The sequence below is a fragment of the Ambystoma mexicanum genome, chromosome 11 (genome assembly GCF_040938575.1).
Source record: "Ambystoma mexicanum isolate Mex_15411 chromosome 11, UKY_AmexF1_1, whole genome shotgun sequence".
Lineage (NCBI taxonomy): Eukaryota > Metazoa > Chordata > Amphibia > Caudata > Ambystomatidae > Ambystoma > Ambystoma mexicanum.
In genome coordinates, this window is record NC_090934.1 from 1457643456 (window position 1) to 1457667053 (window position 23598).

Below are 23598 nucleotides of genomic sequence, written 5' to 3' on the forward strand. Positions count from 1 at the left end.
TGTCCCAAGTGCGGGGAGGTGGATGCCGGGATGATCCATATGTTCTGGGCGTGTCCAGAGGTGTGAAAATTCTGGGAGGAAGTTAAGCTTAGACTGTCCGAGAAGGGCATCAAGATTGAGGTGGAATCCGTATGGGCATGCATGCTGGGGGGATTTACCAGACCACGCAACTTGAAACATGTGTGCAAACTCAAGGACCTGGCGTACATCCTGGCCAAGAGGAGAATAGCCATGAGCTGGAAAGCAGCCTGCAGACCCAGATTAGAGGCATGGTGGAATGATCTCCTGAAATGGGCAGAAGCCGAGACAGTAGTATGGCACGAGGCAGTCAGTAGAGGGGAGGAACCTCTGACAGCCTGGAGACAATTGGTAGCCACATTGTCGGGAATCTCCCATGCAGACTCCAGCAAACATGACACGTCTGAGAACGGCGAGGGGGATTAACCCTGAGATGAAGGCAATCCGGAGAACTGAGGTGGAAGCTCGAGTTAAAGGGGGGGGGAAGACAAAAACAAATAATACGTAAAGTTATGCTAAGAAGCTTGTGCGCGGAAATGTTGGGGGTGATGGTCTTGTTTTGTGTGTTGTAAAATCAATAAAATCTTTATTTTTAAAAAAACATGTTCCTGAAGTACAAAAAGAGGGTTTAACACTGATTCATAAATTAAAAGTGACATTGGAGAACTGGGTTAATATGCTTCCAGATTCTCCCATAATCTACAGTGGAAACCTGAATGCTCAATGGCCCAGTAACATTACAATGGATACAATTGGGGAAAGGAATCTATAAAGTATCACGGAAACATCTACGGAAGGGACTTAAAAGGTAGAATATTTTCAAGACGGGGATTAGTCATGATAAATGACAGACAAATAATTATATCTCTAGAAAGTATAGAAGTATAAGAATAGACTAAAAATCTCAATCACTGATTATTTTTTGTGTCCAAAAAATATTTTGAAAATGTTCCCTCTCTACAAATAGAGGTCACGCCATGGAGGAACCACTACAATGAAATAGAAATGGTCAGATCCTAAAGGCAGTATACAATTAGGTGCATTACAGACTAACTCCTAAGAAACAAGGATGGTTTGGTTGAAAAAAGAATTCAGGTGCCCTAAAAGAATTCATGCAACAATGGAAAGAAAATGTCTCAGTATATGTTATATGCTCAGTGCATTGGCGAAGGAATTCAGAGCTTTGGTGCAAAATACTGAAATAAAGTAGCAATTACTAATGAAAAAAAGATATTAGTGGGATCCAGAAACGTATTAAAGAATTACATTGATGCAAAGAGACATTTCTCAACTTACATCTGCAGCTCCAAATATTTTACATTATAGGAAAGAAATAAAATGTATTTGAAAAAATATATAAAAAATGGTTAATTAAATATTCAGGAGCCCAGAGTAAATAAGATTTTTTTAAAAATCAGTTTTATCACAACCCTCTCATAGATTTTGGAGTCTAGTAACACGTAAAGAGAAGCACCAGAGCGTGAAAAGTTTAATTCCCGCTCAATGAGGAGCAATGGCCAAAATACAAAATTCAGAGGAGAATTGCCTAGCATTTCGGTGCTGTACTTCCCTTGTAGGTGGGACCAAACTGATATGCAAAGGGATATTTCTCCTTTGTGAACTTGCAGTGAGATAAAACGTGGTTGTGGACCCTCCTGAGTGGGAGAAATCCAAAGAACAGTGTATTTGACCCATGTTCGTTCTCAGTAGAGGGGCTCCAACACTCTTGCTTCATTAAAAATTAATTAGTATGTGGTGCACACAGGATATAGTATAATCATGAATTTCAGTTCAGAATATTCAATGGAAACAATGTATTGAGACTACTTTCAATGAAACCCGACGTGAATATCCTAAGACTGCATTTGAATGAAATATGTGCCCTATGGAGGAGTTGCCTTTTGAGCCGGACAAAGTTGAATACATAATTAAGAAACTGAAAAACTCTCAGATTCATGGCCCGGGTGGCTGCATAAATATTGCATTAAAAAATCTCCCGGATTATTGGGTTATAATTAGCATGCCCTTTATTTAACCAAATTGGTAAGACTGGAGATATTCCACCTACATGCATAAAAGCCATCATAATTCCTATTTTTAAGAAAGGCCATTGAGAAGATCTGCATTCATATACATTAATAGCATTACTATATTTGATAAGTAAGGTTTTCACTTCCCTCTTGTTAGAAAACCTCTTAACATGGACACATGCACAGGAAGTCCTAATTTAAAATCGACGACTTTAGGAATATTGCTCAACAGCCATAACACATTGCTGCTAAAATTATTTCTTACAAAGACAGCTCATCAAAAGGATCAACCTCCATTATTTGTAGCATATATTGATTTTGCGTTGTGTAGTGCTCCTTCCTGCACTACCACGCGTGCATCCTGTGCGTTAATTCCTCAGCTGACAGGTGGAGAATTCCGAGAGAGAACGGAGGGGGCGCGCAAAGACAGTTGGAGACGACAGGGAGAAGAGAGAAGGCTTGCGGAGCTCCATACCGTACTTACATAATACATCCTATACATATGTATATATATATATATTTCTCCAGCATTGGATCTTTCATAGATTCAGATGCTTGAATATTCCCAGTCGTCAGACTGGGAATCCTCGGTGATAAATTAAATAATAATAAATTTTATTTTTTTTAAATATATATATATATATATATATATATATATACACATACACTGCCATCTAGCAGTGCATGTACAAAGCCCATTATAGCCTATGAGCCACTTCATTGTGTCTTCCCTCCACCTCACTTTGGTCCTTTATGGCCCCAGCCAATGAGGTGGCAGGGCTTAAGCTCCGCCCCCGGCAGCCATCTTCAGATTTTTCACCGCAGTCTATCAGACACAGGGAATCCTCAAGCTCTCTGAGCTTTTCCAAATTCTTTCTACTTTTGTGTGGAATATATTTGTAAAATATATTCCATCTTGTTCCCCTTCCTAGGGGCTTTTCTTTCCAATTAACCTTGGTGGCAAAACTTGTTGTTTTCCTCTCAAAATCGTCGACTGAACTTCTCTTCAGAAATGGAGGCACCTCAGGCTGTCAGGAAGCCTTCCCTGTTCAGGGACTGCACGAGGTGCAGGAAGAAATTGGTTTACTACAAGGACCCCCACGAGCATTGCATTTATTGTCTGTACCCACATGACATTAAAAAATGCGAGATTTGTAAAACTTTTTCCACCAAGACCCTTCATGACAGGCATAGAAGACTCCTTTCATACCTGGAATCCAGGGATCAATCTTCGGACGAAGAGTCTGTCAGAACAGCTCCTGTCCAATCCAGCACTCCATCTGAGAGGCAAACTTCAAAGAGAAGGGTCTCTTCAGTGGAAAGGAGTTCCTCTCCCAAATCCAAAAAGAGGAAGCTGGAATTGATACCCTTTCTGCCTCCAGTTGACCTTTCAAGCCAGAAAAAGTCAGCAAAATCTGCCTCCAGAGGTAAGGAGGAGTTTGCAAAAAACGGGGGGGGCAGTCGTCGGCGGGTAAACCGCCCACGAATGAGGGGAAAGGTAAAGGCCCGTCATCGGCCATACCGTCGACGAAACCAGCATCGACGACGATGATGCTTAAGACATCGTCGACAGTTAGATCATCGTCATCGGACGTGTCGACCACGAAGCAATCGTCGACGAGCAAGAAACACCACTCGTCCACGAAGCATTCATCCATGACACAGTCGTCCACGGAGCACTCTCATTCGTCAACGAAGCCCTCGTCGACGGGAAAATGTCAGTCGTCGACGACGAATCCCTCGTCGACGGAAAAATCTCAGCCGTCGACGGGAAAATCTCAGTTGACAGCGAAGCCCTCGTCGACGGGAAAATCTCAGTCGTCGACGGGAAAATCTCAGTTGTCGGCGAAGCCCTCGTCGACGGGAAAATCTCAGTCGTCGACGAGAATAACACCATCCATAACGCCTTCAGAGGCACCGCAAATTTCGGCAGTTACAGAGGAATTACTGCCTCTTACTCTGGAAGCTCCTGTCATTACAAGCAATATCATTGAGAAGAATACTGTAACTGAACCTCTGGTGCAACAATTTTCACCTTTGGGGCACATGGCAGAACTTCCGGATATAATTCTTCAGGAAGAATTCTCTGATGCAGAATTGGCGGAAGAGTCCAGCGGTCCCTTACCGAAACAATACAGCCCTCCTTGGCACCCGTCCACGGGAGAATCCGAATATCCTCATGACCCGGTGCTCATGTTATCCGTGCAGAGGATTGTAGAAGAATTTTGCAAACGGCAAAGGGAGAAGCAAGTTCCGATTAATCCCATTCCTAGAGAGTCATCCCCGATTCCAGGCACATCGGGTTGCTCTCCTTACAGGAGTAAACCGCAGAAACGGATGAGATCACCTGCTCGAAGACCGAGGAGCAGCACCCACAGTGCTTCACCTACAAGAGTCCCGTCACCACAGTCATCGCACAGACCGCGATCTCCGGACGTAGATCCCACCATGGTACCGTCCACCATCTCGGTATCAGACTGGCAGGAGGATCCTTTTGGTGAATTTTCGGAACCAGAAGAAGGAGAAATAACTCAGGAGCCAGACGCACACAGTGATTGGGATGACTACGTCGTCGAGAAGCCCAGGAGGAGAGACTCGCCGGGCAAGGCCTCACCACCGGATGATCTCGTTTCTTTCCACACCATAATAGGTAAAGCTGCAGAACTGTTTAAAATTCAGGTTTCTTCGGAGGAAAGGCAATCAGTGCTCTATGAGCACAGGGACAAACGAAGGAGGACAGTGACCACAATTCCCCTCCTCGATACCATTTGGGATTCTGGATCCAAGATCCTATCTACGCCCTTATCGACTCCGGCGTTGGTGTCCAGGCCAGAAAAGAAATATAAAGCTCCGCATTCGGCACCGCTTTGTTTAAGGGGTCATACGAAACCGGACTCAGTTATTACAGTGGCGGCCAGAAAGAAACTCGCCAACCCTTCCTCACCTTTGTCGGCACCACCGGATAAGGACGGACGCAAATTGGAAGCCATGGGCAGGAAAGTTTCATCTTCTGCATCACTTACAATCAGAGCGGGTAATGCACTGGCCATGACCGCACGATTCGATCGCGAGCTTTGGCTCCGCATGTCTAACTTGGCGAAACAATTACCACCGGAGCTCCAGGAGGAGGCAAAATCCATTATCGCGGATGGTGAAGCAACATCGGATCACATGATCGACGCGGCAGTTGATGTGGCCGAATCAGGCTTCAGACAGATGGCGCACGGTACAGTGCTCAGAAGGCAGGCCTGGATGAAGGCTACTAACTTTAGACCTGAAGTTCAGGCGCAGATTCTGGACATGCCATTTGACGGTCAAGATCTCTTTGGGAAAAAGATAGACGACCATTTGAAAGCAATCAAGACAGACACTGACACAGCCAGAGCCATCAGTTCTTTAAAGGACAAAAGTAAGGACCATCGGTCTTTTCGGCCCTTTAGAGGTTCATCTTCCAAATTCAGGGGATACAGTCGTTCCTCCTCCTATGGTCAGAAAGCACAAGGCGGCACGTACCAAGGCAATAAATATCAGTCATCCAACAGATACGCCCATAGAGGCAGACGTGGCTCCGCCCAAGGGAAGTCACAAGGCAAGCAGAACTGACGACCAATCTCCCCTCCACCTTCGCCACGCCCCGGTGGGGGGAAGGGTGAGCCAGTTTTTCCAACGCTGGCGGTCAATTACGTCGGACAAATGGGTGTTACAGGTGATCCGAAAGGGTCACACCTTGGAATTTCTGGACCAACCTCCTTCCCTGCCTCCAACTCCCCGCAGAGTGCATATGATAAGACAGGTCATGTCCGAAGTGCAAAAACTGCTCCAGAAGGCAGCAGTAGAGCCAGTACCCTATTCTCAGAGGGGAAAAGGTTTCTACTCCCGATTTTTCCTCGTCAGAAAGAAAAATGGTCAATGGAGGCCCATCTTGGACCTGAGGGCTCTCAACAAGTTCATCAAGCGCATAACTTTCAAGATGGTAGCTCTACAAGGGGTGCTACCTTGGTTAAACAAGCACGACTTCTTGGCCACTTTAGACTTGGAGGATGCATACTTCCACATTCCGATCCATCCAGCACACAGGCAGTTCCTCAGGTTCACAGTGGGAGGGCTCCAATTTCAGTTTCAAGTGCTTCTGTTCGGTCTAAAATCGGCGCCAAGAGTTTTCACGAAGTGCCTAGCACCGGTAGCGGCAAGTCTCAGGAGAGCAGGAACGGACGTTTTTCCATACCTGGACGATTGGCTGATAAAGGCAAGTTCAGCTGCAAAGGCTCGTTCGGCAGTGTCGAGGACGGTCAACCTTCTAAAAGAGTTAGGTTTCTCCATCAACCAGACAAAGTCCTGCCTCGTTCCCAGCAAGGTAGCTCTCTTCCTGGGAGCCGAGCTCGACTCCAGCATTCCCAGAGTGAGACCATCCACAGAGAGAATAGCAGCGATTCTACGCTCAACTTCGAACTTCCTACAGAAAGAGACAACATCTGTACGCTCTTACAAATCCCTATTGGGCATGATGTCATCATGCATATTCCTCATACCGAACTGCAGGCTTCGCATGAGGCCGATTCAGGAAGCTCTGGACCACCAATGGAAACAAGCTTTCGGATGCTGGGAAGACATTGTCCAGATTCCATCGACGTTGCACAAGGCCCTTCGATGGTGTTCCGAGGAATCTTCTACAGGGAATGCCGTTTCAAGCACCGACATCGACCCTCCTGCTGCGGACGGACGCTTCCCTATCAGGCTGGGGCGCTCATCTTGCGGACCTCCAAACCAAGGGATCTTGGTCGGCACAAGAGTCCCAGCTCCACATCAACGTGTTCGAGCTCAGGGCCGTAAGGTTGGCGCTGAAAGCCTTCCTACCGGTTATAGCTGGTCAAGTTCTTACGGTCCAGACAGACAACACAACCTCCATGCACTATACAAACAAGCAGGGAGGCACGAGGTCTCAGATTCTGTCGCAAGAAGCCCAACAGCTATGGGCATGGGCCTTGCGCTACGGGATACAGATCAGGGCAGAGCACCTTCCAGGAGTAGACAATGTCCTAGCGGACAGACTAAGCAGAGAATACACAGCGTCACACGAGTGGGAGTTGGACGACAGAGAAACCCGACGGATATTTGCCTTATGGGGCCATCCGCAGATCGACCTTTTCGCCACCAGGAACAACAAAAAATGCAAGAGATTTGCGTCAAGATACCCCGAGCACCAATCGCTGGGAGACGCGTTCTCAGTGGATTGGTCGGGGAAGCTCCTCTACGCCTTCCCACCCATTCCCCTCATGTCGAGGGTACTTCGCAGGGTGAAAGAACAGGATTGTTCCTTGATTCTTATTGCACCCGATTGGGCACGGCAAGTCTGGTACCCGACCCTGAGACATCTATCCTGCAAAACCCCGATTCGTCTCAAATCACATCAATATCTACTGACACAACAGAACCGCAAGGTCCTCCACCACGACCCGAGGAGCCTGTCCCTCAAAGCATGGTTCCTGAGCAGCGTAAACTAATGCACCTAAAGTTACCATCAGAATGCTGGGTTATCATCAGGGCCGCTAGAGCCCCGTCCACGCAACTCACCTACACCAGAAAATGGACCAGGTTTTCCAAATGGTGCGAGACCTCTGCGATCGATCCCCTCACAGCCTCGGTTGATCAAATTCTGCCTTACTTGTTGCACCTGGCTAAATCAGGGCTCTCACTGTCCTCTATCAAGGTCCATCTGTCAGCCATAGCGACCTACACAGTAACCGCGGAGACGCAAGCCTTACTCTCCTTACCAGCGATCAAGATCTTCCTGAAAGGGATGATGCGTACTTATCCGCCTACACCTACACCAGTTCCGGACTGGAGCCTCAACACCGTCTTAACAGCCCTCATGCAACCTCCCTTCGAGCCCATACATAGATGCGATATGAAATTCTTGTCCTGGAAGACATCCTTCCTGGTAGCCATCACATCGGCCAGAAGGATCAGTGAGTTGCAAGCTTTGTCCTCGGAACCTCCATTTACCTTGTTCCAGAAGGACCGCGTCATCTTAAGGCCTCACCCGAAGTTCCTCCACAAGGTACTTTCGGAGATGTCGTTCACTGAGCGCATTGTTTTACCAACCTTCTTCCAGAATCACGCTTCGGAAGCGGAAAGGACATTACACTCTCTAGACGTTTCTAGGGTGTTGAAGTTTTACTTGCAAAGAACCAAGGAGTTCCGCTCCTCAAACCGGCTATTCATTTCCTTCTCTGGCCGTACCAAGGGCCAACATATATCCAAACAAAGCCTGGCACGCTGGGTATCGTCCTGCATCACCCACTGTCATCAGTTGAAAGGCGACCCTTTAACTAGACCGCCGTCTGCGCACTCCACCAGAGGAAGGGCGGCGTCAACAGCATTTCACGCAGGGGTGGCCTTGAAAGACATATGCAGAGCTGCCACGTGGAGCACTCTACATACTTTTTTGCGAAACACTACTGCCTGACTGAAGATACCAACAAAGAAACTGCAGTTGGACAGGCAGTGCTCCGCCATCTCTTTGTATAAGGTAGGACCAGCCTCCTTTCCCACCTTTCCCGAAGTATGTAACCGTTGTGTTGCTGCATGGTAAAGGTTTGATCAGAAATATGTTTTTCTGTAATTATGCATATCTGTTTATAATGGTGGCATGTTTTAACTGCTTGGTATTCTATTCAAGCATCTGAATCTATGAAAGATCCAATGCTGGAGAAGTCTTAGTTACTTACTTGTAACTGTATTTCTCCAGCATTGGTATCTTTCATAGATTCACATGCGCCCGCCCGCCTCCCCTGAGAGGCTGCTCCTATGCTCGGCATCCATCATACTGTAATCTCTACGGTTCAAAATCTGAAGATGGCTGCCGGGGGCGGAGCTTAAGCCCTGCCACCTCATTGGCTGGGGCCATAAAGGACCAAAGTGAGGTGGAGGGACTACACAATGAAGTGGCTCATAGGCTATAATGGGCTATGTACATGCACTGCTAGATGGCAGTGTATGTATATATATATATATATATATATATATATTTTAAAAAAAATGTATTATTATTTAATTTATCACTGAGGATTCCCAGTCTGACGACGGGGAATATTCAAGCATGTGAATCTATGAAAGATACCAATGCTGGAGAAATACAGTTACAGGTAAGTAACTAAGACATATATATATATATATATATACATATATATATATATATATATATATATATATAAATCTCAAGTCTCCGTGTCCCATATCTTTACATTTTAGCTCAGAATTTGCATAAAATGTCAGAAATGTCTAAGGAGGAAAATGCACCGTAACCAAATGGATGTAAGATTGATCCAATGTGTTATGGGCCTTCACGTGAGAACAAGAGTTAGGGTCCACTTTAATTCCCAAGACAGATACACAGGAATAATGCAAACAAAAAGTGGATTAAGGGACGGCTATATTCTGGCACCATTTTTATTTAATATTTACACAGCTAATTTGGACTTGTATCTTAAAAAGGCATTGCTGGTTGCACCTAAAGTTGGAAACACCCACTATGGCTGGTTATGATTTTGCAGTAGTAAACACAATTTATTTCGGTATACCAACCATAAAATTGACACATAACATAAAAACACGGAAGAACATCATAAAATCATGAGAAAAGTCTCGGCAGGGATCCCATGCATATCAAAATTCATTTACCAACATCATACAAAACAGAATTTAAAATAGTTGCCGCAGGCTTAAGGGATAAATTTCCTTCCTAGGTGCCACACTTTCTTTAAAAATTGTGATTGTGCCCAAAGTGCTGCATCACCTTGGGTCCTTAAAAATATCCAAAGCCTCGCCAGTGCTCGTGACGCCTTGATTTTTGTAAATTGCTGATGTTTTGATACTATTGGATCATACAGAAAAATGCCTTCAGGTGGCGTTAAATACACTGGTGTTAGTCACCAATGATAACCATTTAATAATCAATTGAACTAAAAGTATAATTATGGAATATCATAATAAGGCTAAATTGCATTATCTATGGAATTGGGAAGATATACCTTTATAAATTGTGGCAGTATACTCAGGAAGAAAGCTGATCAGTAATCGCTGTAGAAGGAGAAGTAGCACTGCCCGCCAGCATCAGACGGGTACGCAGAGAATTTGGAGGATTCTCCTTAATGCCTCTCATAATGTTGTTTCAACAGAAATGTACTCCAGTTATTATATATTGGCTTGAAGTATTAATCATGAGCATGGAACCATGGTTAAACCAGATAGCGGGATAGTTCTGGCGAGCTAACTTTGGAGTTTCCAAAAGTACGGCCATGCCATTAACTCGACATTCCTTCTTTGAATACTCAAGCCAACATTAGAAAGGGAGTGTTCTTCTTGAAAATCATGACACTAATACTGATGCTATTCTGGAATCTTGAAAAGGGTGATTATTTCACAGAGAAATTCCCTCCTGCGACAATGGAGTAACATAAACGTAGCCTTCTTTAGAGACATTGGCTATGATGGAATTTTGTTGACTCCATTCCACTTCAGATCAACGGTATGAAAAATAACGCAACTTTATGGGATTGGATGAAAGTAACTACATAGATAGAGACTTTATCGCTTGCTCAGGAATATACCCCTCCCCCATGTTCCCCCCAAATACAAATCTGTGCCGGCTTATTTGCAGACATTTCCTGAAATACGTCATCAATTGTTCCAATTTCCCGTAAACCTTTTGGAGAAAATGGAGGTCCCGTAAATGGCGATTTTGCAAGAAAACCAGGGAAATTATTAGTTGATCATCACTTTATGATAAAAGAAACCATATATTGGAAAATGTGTCAAGGACACTGATTTTCTGGCTACAGAAACTTTCTGAACTCGCTGCAGGTATGGACAGCAAATGGGCTTCATTATAGCAATTGTGAATTACTGGGAATATCAAACAGGTAGTTTAGATAGTAAAGATGATGGGAATGCATGATGAACTTTTAGAATTATATATCAGGAACATTTTATTTTTATTTTTAATAAGAGTCGAGTCAAAGATTTATTTGAACTAAATTCGCACTATAGTTTTACAATAAATAAATTGCAAGCAGGGGACTGCTGGCGCTTGCACTTACGTGCGTTTGTGTCTCGTGCTTACCGTTTTTGTCACTTTCCAAGCGAAGTGTAAAAGAGAAGAGTAGAACAAGGCGAAGGCGCAAAGTGTAAAAGAGAAGAGTAGAGCAAGGCGAAGGCGAAGTTGACTTCACTCTTCACTTTCACTCTCCACTCTGAGAGCAACGAGACGCTGATTGCAAATTGCACTTCGCAGGCAGCGTTTTATAATGGATTCCAATAGAATCGGCCGGGTCTAAACCAGGGCGTATTCCGTTGAAATCCTTGGATTTACTCCTGCATCAAAATGCCATGCAGGTGTAAAACCGAGTGCTCCTCCGAGATGGAGGAGGAAAGGGTTGTAGGTCATTTGGTCGAATCTAAATGGTCGACAGGACAAATGGTCGACACCAAAAGGTCGACAGGTCAAATGATCGATTATTTTTTTTTGGGGGGGGTCCCCCCAACCCCTTTTTTTTGCTAAAACCCCTTTTTTCCCTAAACGAAAACCTAAAAAATATATATATAAATAAATAAAAAATTTGATCATTTGTCCTGTCGACCAAATTGTGTCGACCATTTGTCTGTCGACCATTTGACTAGACACCGGAGGAAAGCAAAGCGAGGATGCCACCTCAGCTTTGCTGCCCTGCTGTGCTTCAGAACTCCACAAAAAGGGGGGACAGCTGGAAAGAAAACGGGCTCATTTGAAATGAAGCATACTATAAACAAAATGTGTAAAAGTCTTGCGTGAGGAATTTGCCGTTTTGTTTACTACACGTCCCATTTTCTGTGATGGCATGGTGGAGAGGAGGGGTGGACCGTGATTTACCATTCTACCTCCCCCTTCCTCTCTGACATGCAAATACTCCAGCATTTTACGCCAGAACAACATTTTCATGCTGGTGGACTCCATAGCAATCCATTGCAAACGTACATGGCAGCCTTTATTTACTCAATTTGCATGGTGCACAAGCTTCACCGCTCCCTTTTTAAACTCCCCTTTTGCACTCCGCTGTGCGAATGAGGACATTTACAAAAGTGTAAATGTAACAGGTCCCGGCCATGTAATTACGCAGAAACTTGAATATGAGCTCCAGAGTGTAAAAGCAATTTTACGCTTTAATTTTCCATACCGCTCACTATAAAATGACGCCCTATGAATAAATGTGTATCGTTTTAGACACATCGGTGCCATACTGTGCAAAACACTGCAACCATTATTGCAATGTTGGTAATACATTAACATTATATGAAATGGGTAACGTGATCATCTATGTTGCTGACAAATACTTGCATTGTTCAATCCTTATTTAAACTGATTGTTGTTGCTTGGCTCCGTTGATCAAAACTGCTTCCTGTTGTCTTAACTCAAGCATTTGGTTTCCTCCACATTGTTTGTTCATTATGTACTTGAATCCACAGAACTTGGCATTGGCTATGTTGTCCTCTTTGCGATGGTCAGGCAAATGCTTAAAATTTTTTATGTGAAATGACCCTTTTGATGAATCTGGGGTAGCAGAACAGACATGGTCACAAACGCTCCATCCTGATAAGGATTATGATGAATCTGCTTTCTCAGTGGAAGATCAAGTGACACATTAATTGCAGAGTCCAATATCCGCAAAAGCCGTAAACGCAATGCAGCCAAAGAATACGCACTCGCATGATCATCCTGCCAATGCGTATGACCCAAACGCTCTCATACGTCATCACTCTGAGTGGGGGCCAACACAGCAGCAGGGCTGTCAGAAGATGTGGTGAGGCCCGGGGCAAAACATTTGGTCAGGCCCCCTTACAATTTTTTGCACTCGGCCAGCGGCAGCACCTGCGCAAACAAGAGACTCGAGAAATCTCCCCACGAGTTTGTGTGCAGGATCCCAAATATGGTTTATGACTACAACTCCAAATCAACTACAGCAAAGTTAGATTTCTCTACTGAAGAAAGGTTTATGCCAGACTAACTTTTGCATCATATGAATAAATATATATAGAATGGCATGAGCTCTCCACTGCGCCACCTCCAACTCGCTGAGGGTCAGTCATTTTTCCAGGCAAAGAGTTGAGGGCAGATCTCTTTCTTCGGCTGGGGCCTCCCTCTGGAAACAGCCTCCCTGCCTCTCTGAAACTTGAGCAGAACCAGCTCTGGTTCCGGAAGCAACTCAAGACCTGTCTCTTTGCTTCTGCCTTCTCTCTTCCTCTCCCTTGCTGATCACCTGCCTGATACATGCACTGGTCACCTGGTCAAGCTCTGAATTCGGGCCCAGGTCCCTGCTTGTCCTGTTGCAATCCTGCACTGCCTCTTGGCTCCCCTGCACGTGTGGTCTGCATCTGTAACCCTACAGTCCCCTCTCTTGCACTTATTCTCCACCCGTTGGCTGCACTTATGAGTACCCACACTTGCCACCTGTTGGCTGCACTATTGTTTCTCCTCTGTTCCTGCATTTCTGCATCCTACCCCACCCTCGGCACTTCTCCCCTCCCCACTTCCCTGCTCTTGCGCGATCTGAATGACACAAGGCCTAGTAAGATCTGTGTTTTGTCCTACTCTTTTGTTTCCCCCTCCTTGCCTTGCCACGCCTAGAAACACTTATGTACAGGCACGTTATAAATGCCATATCATATCATTAAGAAGCACCCTGCCCCTGTGTGCGCATTAAAACACACATCATACACAGTGACAAATGATGTACAGTGGAGGCTGGTACATTTCTGAATTTAAGAGGCTTAATTGTTTGTGCCAGTTAGGCAGGAACAACAGAGCACAGTGAGGGAGCCCAAACCAAACAAGGGTTGCTTGAGGGGGCTTCTCACTCCCAGGAAAATGTTTGAAACATTGGGTTAAAATTATGTATTTTACAGCACTTTCTTTGCAAAATTGGATAGAAATCCATACAGTAGTGTAGTGCATTGATGGGGACAAGATGGATGCCCCCACATATTTTGGTTCCCAGAACTGCATGTGCGGTTCATTTTGCATTCTGTGGTCTCGATCAATCACCAACAACCATCTCGGATGCACGCAGTAAGAGCGTACATAGACAGTGGAGCCGTTGGGAATGACATCGACCAGGATCTTGCGGCAAAGATGGGGCTTCCGTTACGCCCTAAATCAACCACCGACACTGTTACCACTGTCGACGGCACGGAAGTAGCTTCTGGTCCAGTATCCGAATGCACTGCAACTTTAACCCTTCTGTGCCAGGATGGACACCAAGAATCTATTGTTTTCGACCTCATTAAGGCACCACAGTTCCGGTTGATTTTGGGAATGCCATGGTTGGTAGCTCACAATCCTCGAATCGATTGGCGAGCAAAAGAATTGGCCTTTCCCGAGACTTGCGCCCATACTTGTTATCGCCAAGAGAAACAACCAATAGACACCAGAACCTCCACGCTTGCGACTGTGGCAATCGGCACCCTACCAAGTGAATACCAGGACTTTCAAGATGTCTTTCAGAAAGAACAGGCTAATACCCTGCCACCGCATAGACCACACGATTGCCAAATCGACCTGATACCCGGCGCACAAATCCCCTTTGGGCGAATTTACACACTCACGGAACCAGAAAACAGCACCTGAAGGCCTATCTTGACCAATACCTGGCCAACGGGTTCATCCGTCCCTCGAAGTCTCCAGCAGCCAGTCCTCTATTAATCGTACCGAAAAAGGAGGGGGACTTGAGAACGTGCATCGACTATCGCACACTGAACCAGATTACTGTAACAAATCGCTACCCCCTGCCACTGATCCCTGAATTGCTTGATCAAGTCAAAGATGCCCAAATCTACACAAAACTAGACCTGAAGGGGGCATATCACCTTGTTCGCGTAAAACAGGGGGACGAATGGAAAACCGCTTTTCGCACCAAATACAGCTTGTACGAATATCAAGTAATGCCCTTTGGCCTTTGCAGCGCGCCTGCTGCATTTCAGTACTTCATGAACAATGTCCTACGGGAATTGATTGATGTCTGTGCTCTAGTGTACATCGACGATATCCTAGTATATTTCTGCATCAAAGCAGGACCACGTTAAACACGTCCGATCCGTATTGGAGAAACTCTGTCAACACCAGCTGTATGCCAAGCTCAAAAGTGCTCATTCCACGTCTCCGAGGTGGAATTCCTGGGCTTTATTCTCAGCCCGAATGGAATCCGAATGGATGTACACAAGGTAGATGCTATCCTGAACTGGCCATCCCCAAATTCATTCAAGGGGGTTCAAAGTATGCTGGGTTTTGCAAACTTCTACCGCCGGTTCATCCCAGGATTTTCGCAAATCGTGCATCCCATCACGTCATTACTAAGGAAAAGCAACAAAAAGTTCCAGTGGACAACAGAAGCCGAGGAGGCTTTCCAGGAACTCAAAGCAAGATTCACATCTGCCCCAATCTTACGCCTCCCTCGCCCTGATCTCCCATACCTGGTGGAAACGGACACCTCAAGCATGGCTATGGGAGCCGGCCTCTCACAAAAGGACCCCGAAACGGTCCAGTTACACCCTGTTGCCTTGTGGTCATGTAAATTCACACCCCCTGAACTCAATTACGCTATCACAGACAAAGAACTCCTGGCCATTAAGTCAGCCTTTAAGGCATGGCGGCACTACCTCTTGGGCGCCAGACACACAATCACTGTAATAAGTGACCACCGGAACCTCCAGCACCTAAAAACGGCAAAGGCCCAATCCTCACAACAACTACATTGGGCTCTTTTTTTTGCTGAATATGACTACATGATTACATTTCGACCAGGGGTGAAAAACGGGAAGGCCGATGCCCTTTCCGATATGGGGGTGGAAGAGCAAGGGTATCAGACCCCTGACCCAATAGCAATCATCCCGAGTGACAAGCTCCTAGGAATCACAGCAACCATAACTCAGAAAGAATTACATGAAGAAATCCAAAACCTGATGAGTCCGGAGCAATGTCATGATCTCTGCTTCCAAAGTATCAGGACTTGCCCAACTCCCTTGGAAGCAGACCCATAACCCCGGTTCCGAGTGCCAGCCAGTCCCAATTGGGACCTTTTGGACCCTGTCCTAGCGCCAGTGGCACAAGGCTCATAAAGATGCCTAGTCCCAGCGCTGGAAGCGCCGGGGTCATAATGCTTGGGTGGACTTACCTGCAGCAGACCATGCTGCTTACTTGCCTGCCAGTTGAGCCTCTGATCCTCTTCTGTTTGGGAGTACTTTTCTGTTGGGTGGGGCAGGAGCCACTCCCTAGGTTCAGAACACAGGAACTCTTCTGGAAAGCAGGAACTCTTTTCTTACCTAGGCGTGGCTGTGGAAGGAGACACCTAAGCACTACAGGAGGCTATTTAAACCACACCCGATGGATGAATCTTGCTTTGCGTTATTCTGCATTCTCTGCAGCAGAACGCTCATCGTGTCTTCTGCTTCTGATCCTGGGCCTAAGGGAACAAAGGCTTACCATCCTGGAATCCAGTCTTCAGCAGCACCTGTAAAGACAAAGAAAGAACAGGTTAGCACTACGGTCTTCAGTGGCAGCGCATCTCTTACCTGGTCCATTCCATCGGCTGTCACCAACGCCTCGCGCTGCATTCCGGCATCTGAAAGACAAAGGCTTACCTACTCTTCGCATGCTCCAGAGGTCTTCGCACTGCATTCCGGCATCTGAAAGACAAAAGCTTACCAGCTCTTCGCACGCTCCGGAGGCCTTCGGCGCTGCATCCCGCATCTGAAAGACAAAAGAAGGTGCATTTAAAGACATTGGGCAACTTTATTACTCACGTGCCATTACTCCTTCCCATGCCGAATCCAATGGGTATTCCAGCACCCTTCAGCTTCTCTAAAGCTCCGAACTTGTACCTGCAAGATAAAAGGGACAGTTAGTGCGCATCGTGAATCAGGCTACAAGCGCTTACTTACGTGCTTCCAGGCGCTTCTATTCCTCACGCGGGTTCGATCCTCAACTCTCATTAGCCCGCCATCCGCCATCGCCGGAACCCTGCAAAACAAGAGATATCATTACAAAAGACTTTTAAGACATTTGAAGTGCCCAGAACTTACCGTTCGTGCAGTTAACGACGGACAGCAGTCCTCTGAGGTCAAGAGGCCTGCACCCTTATCCAGTGAAGAAACTGGTTACGGCACCCTGCCCCGAGGCAGATGGAGAGCTCGGCGTTCACTTACCTAAGGGGAGGGCGTTAACCTTTGGGGTTCTACAGGAGAAGAGAAAGGGAAGAGGAGAGAGGCACCCAATAACCCCAGTTCATTAATCCCAGATTTTCTATCTGCAGACATCTTACTCTTCGAGTCAGACATACAGTGCACAGAGGTCCAGCCCAAAGAGCCAACCGTGTGTTACACATCACCTTTGAAGATATGGCATTCACCCAGTCAAGACCGGCGCCTCTGCGGGAATCAGGTGAGCGTTACAGAACGCAAAGCCGACCGCAAAACTCCCACCCAGGTGCTATGGAAACCTCGGATACCGACCAGCTAGCCCAGTTACTTGGGGAACTAAGAGCAGAAGTGCATGCAGCCCGTCAGGAAACGAATGCTCTAAGAAGGGAACTGATTATTTCAAAGGAGCGAACAGACGATGTCACTAGACAATTGCTACAGTCACAAGCCGGAAAAACTCTGTTACCCGCATCAGGGGCAAATCTTCCTTCAACATCCTCTACGAACCCAGTGCAGATCAACCTACCTGGGAATGTACCTCTGGCTCCGCCCGAACGATTTTCTGGTGACCCAAAGAGGTTTGCAGTATTTATTAATCAGTGCAGGTTGCACTTCTTATGCCGGCCAGCAGCCTTTCCAACTGATCAAGCTAAGGTAGCTTTCGTGCTTTTGTACCTTAGTGGCAATGCGGCAGACTGGTCGATCCCTCTAGTTAATCAAGATGATCCGGTTCTCCATGATTTTCAAGCTTTTGAGCTCAGTATGGAAAAACTGTTTGCAAGACATTCACAGGGGCAGGCCTTGGACAATGAGCTCCTTTCATTGCGACAGGGTAATCAAGACCTTTTGGCTTATATTGCGTCTTTCAACAGACTGATAGTGGAAACTCGATGGCCTGAGGACAAAAGGATTACGCTGTTTTATAGAGGTCTACGTGGAGAGCTCAAAGATGTGTTAGCCCAAGTAGTGAATCCCCCGCAAGACTGTTCAGACTATATTGACTTAGTCGTTCAAATTGACCACAGACTGCAGAACAGGAAGGCCGATCGTTCCAAGTTTGATGCTCGAGTATTTTCCAAACCACCAACTCCTACCAAAGGAGTAGACTCCGGGGAACCCATGCAAATAGGGGGCCTGAAAGGACCACTAACACAAAAGGAGCGGGAAAGGAGAAAACAGCTGCAATTATGCCTCTATTGCGGAAACTCGGGGCACTTTCTTCGAGACTGTCCGGTGAAACCAGCCAAGAAGGCAGTAGGAGCTGCAGTTACCAGGGTCACAAACTCTGAGCAGGGAAACGACCTCGCCCGACAAGAATAGAGGTCCTCTTGCCGAGCGTTAAAACCCTTCCGTGACCTCGCATTTCGTGATACCTATGGTCCTCATTAGCCCTGAACATCCGGATCGATTACATGCGATTGAAGCTTACGTCGACAGCGGTGCCATCGGCAATTATGTGGATCATGAAATGGTTTTGAGGATGAATCTGACTCTTTGTCCAAAGGCTGTAAAGGACGTCATTACTACGGTGGATGGTACGGAGATAGCCTCCGGACCAGTAACGCATACCACCCAAGAAGTGACGCTAGTAAGTCAAGATGGACACCATGAGAAGATCGTGTTCGATGTGATCAAGGCCCCTCAGTTCCAGATTATTCTAGGAATTCCTTGGTTAGAGAAGCACAATCCTCAGATCGATTGGCGAGCAAGAACGGTTCAGTTTCCAGAATGTGTCTCTACTTGTCACCCTCGACCTGGTGTTGCACTGGCAGCAATTTCCTCGGAGGCTCCCCAGTTACCTCCTGAATACCTAGAATTCCAAGATGTTTTCCGGAAGGATCAGGCTAACTCTCTACCTCCTCATAGGTCTTATGACTGCCAGATAGACCTGATACCTGGATCTACTCCTCCTTGTAGTAGAATTTATGCCCTCACCGAGCCTGAGAATCTTCACCTCCGACAATACCTGGATCAATACCTAGCGAATGGGTTTATTCGTCCTTCCAAGTCCCCTGCTTCCTCAGCTTTGTTCTTCGTTCCAAAAAAAGAAGGGGACCTTAGAACTTGTATAGATTATCGCGCCCTGAACCAGATCACCGTTAAGAATAGATATCCGTTACCTTTGATCCCTGAACTCCTGGACCAAGTCAGAAAAGCATGCATATATACAAAGCTGGATCTTAGAGGAGCCTACCACTTGGTACGAGTAAAAGAGGGCGATGAATGGAAGACGGCCTTCCGCACCAAGTATGGGCTATTTGAATATCAGGTCATGCCCTTCGGACTTTGCAATGCCCCGGCCGCCTTTCAATATTTTATGAACGATGTCCTCAGAGAGCTCATAGATGTGTGTGTTGTTGTTTACATCGACGACATCCTCGTTTATTCTTCATCGGAAACTGAACATCGGAAACACGTGAAAATGGTCCTCGAGAGATTGCGTCAACACAAACTTTTCGCTAAGTTGGAAAAATGTGTTTTCAACGTGACTGAAGTTGAATTCTTGGGATTCATATTATCACCTAGCAGAGTGCGTATGGATTCAAAGAAGGTCGATGCAATTCTCAAATGGCCATCGCCATCCTCCGTAAAAGGTGTTCAAAGCATGTTAGGCTTCGCTAACTTTTACCGCAGGTTTATCCCCGGATTCTCTCGAATAGTCCAGCCCATCACCGCCTTGTTAAAGAAAAACAAAAGTTCTGAATGGTCTACCGAGGCGGAACAAGCTTTCCAGAATTTGAAGACTAGATTTATCTCTGCACCGATCTTAAAACATCCTCGCCCAGAACTCCCCTACATCGTTGAAACTGATGCTTCAAGCCTTGCCATGGAGGCAGTTCTATCACAAAAGGACCCAGTAACCAATCAGTTGCATCCCGTGGCATTTTGGTCCCGCAAATTCTCGCCTCCTGAAATCAATTACAGTATTACTGATAAGGAACTTCTAGCTATCAAGTCCGCCTTTAAGGCTTGGCGGCATTATCTTCTGGGGGCCTGACACACCGTTACTGTGATTACAGATCACCGAAACCTGCAATATTTGAAAACCGCAAATGCTCAATCCTCTAGGCAACTCCGTTGGGCACTATTCTTTGCCGAGTTTGAAATCATAATCACCTATCGACCTGGTACAAAAAACGGTAAAGCTGATGCCCTTTCTCGGATGGGAGTGGAAGAACATTTGATCAATCCTAAACCTGTACCTATCATTCCCGAACAAAGAATTCTAGGTGTAATCGCCACACAATCCATAGAGGAAGTTAAGGATAAAGCCAGGCTACTGGTAACTCCAGCAGACATACAGAATTGGCATCTGCAGGGAAAGGACTTTACGGTGAAGGACAACCTATTATATTTCCAAGAACGGTTATACCTGCCCAGCACAGATTTACAGAAAAAGGTAATCTCTTGTTATCATGATTCTTTAATGGAAGGACATCCCGGTATGACCAAGACCTCGGAAAAGATCAAGCGCTACTTCTGGTGGCCGTCTTGGAAAAAAGATATCAGAGACTTTATAATGTCCTGTGGAGTATGCGCCCAAAACAAGAGTCAAAAGGAAAAACCATCCGGCCTCTTACGCCCTATTGACATCCCGCCTCGCCCTTGGCATACGCTTTCTATGGACTTCATCACCGATCTACCTCCAGGCTCCGGATACAATACGATCCTAGTAATCGTGGACCTATTCTCCAAGATGGCGCATTTCATTCCACTCAAAGGCTTACCAACAGCAGCAACTCTGGCCCGAGAATTTCTCGAAAACATCGTCCGACTGCACGGTTTTCCTTTAGTTCTAATTTCGGATCGAGGTAGTCAATTTATTTCTCATTTTTGGCGAAGTTGCTGTCGGTCGGCTCAAATTGATGTGAGACTTTCGACGAGCCACCACCCTCAAACCGACGGACAAACCGAGAGGACCAATCAAACTCTGGAACAGTATTTGCGCTGCATGCTACAACAAACTGAAAAAACCTGGAAAGATATCCTTTGGATAGCCGAATATGCCTACAATAACTCTGTCCACTCGGGAACTGGGAAGACCCCGTTTTTTCTTTTATACGGTAGTCACCCTCGAACCTCGGAGTTGGATCCACTCCAAGATCTTGGAACACCAGCAGTAGACCACCTGCATTCTACAATCACCCAAGCCTTTAAGGAAGCCGTTTCTCACCTTGAAAGGGCTAAAGAACAATACAAGAAAGGAGCAGACCAACATCGGAATGAAGCCCCCCAATATCAAGTAGGAGATCAAGTCTGGTTATCCACCAAATATCTACCTCTAAAAGGACCACGCACATTCAACCCAAGATACCTTGGTCCCTATTCCATCACTACCATAGTAAATCCAGTAGCGGTCAAGTTGGACTTGCCCCCTCACATGAAGATACATCCGGTCTTCCACGTCTCTCTATTAAAACCCGTGCAACCTCAAACCCGACTAACTACATCTCCAAAACCTATTCTAGTTGATGGAGAACTCGAGTTTGAAGTCAAAAGCATCCTGGATTCCAAGATCTCCAAATCTAAACTATTTTACCTGATTGACTGGAAAGGCTACGGTCCCCAAGAAAGATCCTGGGAACCTGCAGAATATGTCCACGCACCTCGTCTAATTAAAAGATTTCATCGAACATTTCCTAACAAGCCCAAACCCCCAGGAGAAGCCCGGTTTGGGAGGGGCCTTGAGGGGGGGTGCTGTCATGATCTCTGCTTCCAAAGGATCAGGACTTGCCCGACTCCCTTGGAAGCAGACCCATAACCCCGGTTCCGAGTGCCAGCCAGTCCCAATTGGGACCTTTTGGACCCTGTCCTGGCGCCAGTGGCACGAGGCTCATAAAGATGCCCAGTCCCAGCGCTGGAAGCGCCGGGCTCATAATGCTTGGGTGGACTTAACTGCAGCAGACCATGCTGCTTACTTACTTGCCAGTTGAACTCCTGATCCTCTTCTGTTTGGGACTACTTTTCCTGTTGGGTGGGGCAGGAGCCACTCCCTAGGTTCAGAACACTGGAACTCTTCTGGAAAGCAGGAACTCTTTTCTTACCTAGGCATGGCTGTGGAAGGAGACACCTGAGCACTACAGGAGGCTATTTAAACCACACCCGATGGATGAATCTTGCTTTGCGTTATTCTGCATTCTCTGCAGCAGAACGCTCATCGTGTCTTCTGCTTCTGATCCTGGGCCTAAGGGAACAAAGACTTACCATCCTGGAACCCAGTCTTCAGCAGCACCTGTAAAGACAAAGAAAGAACAGGTTAGCACTACGGTCTTGAGTGGCAGCGCATCTCTTACCTGGTCCATCGGCTGTCACCAACGCCTCGCGCTGCATTCCGGCATCTGAAAGACAAAGGCTTACCTACTCTTCGCATGCTCCGGAGGTCTTCGCACTGCATTCCGGCATCTGAAAGACAAAAGCTTACCAGCTCTTCGCACGCTCCGGAGGCCTTCGGCGCTGCATCCCGCATCTGAAAGACAAAAGAAGGTGCGTTTAAAGACATTGGGCAACTTTATTACTCACGTGCCATTACTCCTTCCCACGCCGAATCCAATGGGTATTCCAGCACCCTTCAGCTTCTCTAAAGCTCCGAACTTGTACCTGCAAGATAAAAGGGACAGTTAGTGTGCATCGTGAAGCAGGCTACAAGCGCTTACTTACGTGCTTCCAGGCGCTTCTATTCCTCACGCGGGTTCGATCCTCAACTCTCATCAGCCCGCCATCCGCCATCGCCGGAACCCTGCAAAACAAGAGATATCATTACAAAAGACTTTTAAGACATTTGAAGTGCCCAGAACTTACCGTTCGTGCAGTTAACGACGGACAGCAGTCCTCTGAGGTCAAGAGGCCTGCACCCTTATCCAGTGAAGAAACTGGTTACGGCACCCTGCCCCGAGGCAGATGAAGAGCTCGGCGTTCACTTACCTAAGGTGAGGGCGTTAACCTTTGGGGTTCTACAGGAGAAGAGAAAGGGAAGAGGAGAGAGGCACCCAATAACCCCAGTTCATTAATCCCATATTTTCTATCTGCAGACATCTTACTCTTCGAGTCAGACATACAGTGCACAGAGGTCCAGCCCAAAGAGCCAACCGTGTGTTACACATCACCTTTGAAGATACGGCATTCACCCAGTCAAGACCGGCGCCTCTGCGGGAATCAGGTGAGCGTTACAAGCAATTACAAGCGTGGAGTGTACAAGGAGAACATTACAGTTGCCCTACTTCAGGAATCGTATATTCTTACCAAACCAAAAACTACGAGAGCAAGTCATGTCCAGTTATCATGATTCCTTGATCGAGGGCCACCCCGGAATCGCTAAAACCCTAGC